Source organism: Rutidosis leptorrhynchoides, chromosome 3 (genome assembly GCF_046630445.1).
Source record: "Rutidosis leptorrhynchoides isolate AG116_Rl617_1_P2 chromosome 3, CSIRO_AGI_Rlap_v1, whole genome shotgun sequence".
Lineage (NCBI taxonomy): Eukaryota > Viridiplantae > Streptophyta > Magnoliopsida > Asterales > Asteraceae > Rutidosis > Rutidosis leptorrhynchoides.
Genome location: NC_092335.1, coordinates 66,291,488 through 66,295,232, shown reverse-complemented (window position 1 = coordinate 66,295,232; position 3,745 = coordinate 66,291,488).

Sequence of the window (3,745 nt, the reverse complement as noted above, 5' to 3'; positions counted from 1 at the left end):
ATTATTCGATATGTCCATACGGATTTGTCCATAATAGTCCATCAGTCATAAATATAAAGTGCAAAAGTCTTCGTCAAATTATTCTTATTCCCGAAGTCAAGTATTCCAACTAATTGGGGATTCGAATTGTAACAAGGTTTTAATACTTTGTTTAATGAATACACCAGGTTATCGACTGCGTGTAAACCAAAGTTTTATTACTTTGTTAACAATTACACCAATTACCCTTGAATGCAATCCACCCCTGTTTCAACAAGTCTATTAACTATTAATCCAGTTCCGTGTCCGGTAAAATGAATAATTATTGGTATTTATAGATATCCCGCCCACCGTACCCAGTCAAGCGTATGTGGTTATATATAAATACGTCAAATTATAAGTCTATATATTAATTTAACGAGGTATCGTTTAGTTAATATAAAACCCATTAATAGCCCATAGTCTAATTTCCACAAGTGTCGTTCTTTTATCCAAACTCCAATTATGGTACAAAGCCCAATTACCCAATTTTAATATTCAGCCCAACATCATGATTACTTCGGCATTAAATAAGCATAATAATAACTTAGCTACGAGACATTAATTTAAAAATAACATTAACCATAACTTACAGTGACTAAAAATAGCGTAGCGTTACACGGACAGAATTTCGACTTATACCCTTACAACATTCGCTAACATACCCTTATTATTAGAATTTAAAATTAAAATATAATATATATATATATATATATATATATATATATATATATCTTTACGTATGAATGAGAAGAGAAAAAGATGATGGATATTGAACCAAAACACGCGAATTTATAGCAATGTGGCCTGCTCCCTACTGCCATGCGATCGCATGGCAAATGCTCTTCCAGGCCATGCGATCGCATGGCTCCTTTTTCCAGCTCACATGAGTTTGTTTCTTTGCTTGCCGACGTTTTATAATAATATATATAATATATAAATAATTTTAAAAATTATTTAAATATTATATTATATTCGTGTGCATAGTTGACTCATAATTTTTAGTCCGTTGCGTCGAGCGTTGAGAGTTGACTCTGGTCCCGGTTCCGGATTTTCGAACGTCCTTGCGTACAATTTAATATCTTGTATTTTGCGTTTCGCTTCTTGTACTCTTGTAATTTTGAGACGTTTCTCATCAATAATTAGAACCACTTTGATTGTATTTTGTACTTTTGAGCTTTTTGGTCATTTGCGTCTTTAATTCATCGAATCTGTCTTTTGTCTTCACCTTTTATTATTTAAACGAATATCACTTGTAAATAGAACAATTGCAACTAAAAGCTTGTCTTTCTTGATGGATAATGCTATGAAATATATATTCGTTTTTAGCATTATCAGATTTCAATATCGAACTCTTGTAAGAGTAATATCCAACGGATTAATCGTGGTTTAGCATCTTGTTTCGAAAATAAGTATCTAAGAGCAGAATGGTCAGTATAGACCACCGTTTTTGCTAGAACGAGATATGAACGAAATTTGTCAAAAGCAAAGACAATAGCAAGGAGTTCTTTTTCAGTAGTTGTATAATTTGTTTGTGCTCCTTGCAATGTCTTACTAGCATAATAAATAGGTTGAAATCGTTTTTCAATCCTTTGTCCTAAAACGGCTCCCATTGCAAAATCACTTGCATCGCACATAAGTTCAAACGGTAGATTCCAATTTGGAGTTATCATGATCGGCGCATTAGTGAGTTTTTCTTTAAGAATATTAAAAGATTTGATACATTCATCTGAAAAGATGAATGGAGCATCCTTTTCTAGGAGTTTATTCATAGGAGTGGCAATTTTAGAAAAATCTTTTATGAAACGTCGGTAAAAACCAGCAAGCCCTAGAAAACTCCTAACTCCTCTAACATTGGTGGGATGTGGAAGTTTAGCAATTACATCTACTTTAGCTCTATCCACTTCAATTCCTTCCTTTGAAATTTTATGACCAAGAACGATGCCTTCTTTAACCATGAAATGGCATTTTTCCCAATTAAGAACTAGATTTGATTGTTCGCATCTAATAAGCATTCGTTCAAGATGGACTATACATGGTTCAAATGTATCACCGAAGACTGAAAAGTCATCCATGAAAACTTCCATGCATTCCTCTATCATGTCGTAAAAAATCACCATTATGCACCTTTGAAAGGTTGCAGAGGCGTTGCAAAGTCCAAATGGCATGCGTTTGTAAGCAAAAGTACCATAAGGGCACGTGAATGTGGTTTTCTCTTGGTCCTCGGGTGCTATTGGGATTTGGAAATATTCGGAAAAACCATCAAGAAAACAATAGTAACTATTCCCGGCTAATCTTTCCAACATTTGATCAATGAAAGGTAAGTGAAAATGATCTTTTCTGGTGGCGTCATTTAATTTTCTATAATCAATACAAACACGTCATCCTGTTACAGTCCTAGTAGGAATAAGCTCATTTTTTTCATTTGTGATGACAGTCATGCCACCCTTCTTAGGTACGCATTGAACTGGGCTTACCCATGGACTATCAGAGATTGGATAAATTAAACCTGCATCTAGCAGTTTAATAATTTCTTTCTTAACAACATCTTGCATATTAGGATTTAGTCTTCGTTGGCGTTGCACATACGTTTTATGGCCTTCTTCCATAAGGATTTTATGTGTGCAATACGAAGGACTTATTCCTTTAATGTCATGAATCTTCCATGCAATAGCTGGTTTATGAGCTTTTAGCACAGAAATGAGTTGAGATTTTTCATTTTCAGTAAGAGAAGACGATATTATTACAGGTAATTCAGATTCACCATGTAAATAAGCATACTCCAAATGGTTTGGAAGTGGCTTTAACTCTAATATCGGTGGTTCTTCTATCGATGATTTGTATCGATATCTGTTTTCTTCTTTTAGCATTTGAATTTCTTCTGTTGTTGGTTCATATCCATTAGCCATAAGTGTAGCTAACATTTTAGTTTCATCAATTGGTTCAGCTCCTTCTCCTAAAGAACATTCTCCTATTCCTTGTAGTTCTGGAAATTCTTCTAACAATTCTGCATGTGAATCTATAGTTTGAATATAATAGCATGTATCATCTGCAGATTACGGTTGTTGCATGGCTCTATCAACTGAAAAGGTAACACTCTCGTCCTCTATACTTAAGGTCAGTTTCTTACCGAACACGTCTATTATTGCTTTGGCCGTGTTTAAGAATGGTCTTCCTAATATGAGAGGAACTTGATAGTGCTCCAAATGAACATATATTTAGGCACAATATCCTTCCAATATGTAAAGCTTTTAGTTGCAATTGTTCTATTTCTATGTAATATTCGTTTAAATAAATAAGTGCGAAGACAAAAGAAGAAAACGACGATTTGAAGACGCAAATGACCAAAAAGCTCAAACGAACAAGATATAATTCAAGTGGTTCCATTTATTAATAAGAAACGTCTAAAAATTACAAGAGTGCAAGCCGCGGAATGCAAAGTACAAGATATTAAATCGTACGAAAGGACGTTCGAAAATCCGGAACCGGGACATGAACCAACTATCAACGCAACGGAGCTAAAATTACAAGTCAACTATGCATATAAATATAATATAATATATAAATAATTCTTAAAATTATATATATATTATATTATATATTAATAAAACGTCGGCAAAACTAGAAAACAAAGTGATTGGGCTGGATCCAGCTGGCCATGCGATCGCATGGCCTGGCTGCCTTATTCCCATGCGATCGCATGGCAGGGAATTGGTGGCCAGGTCCT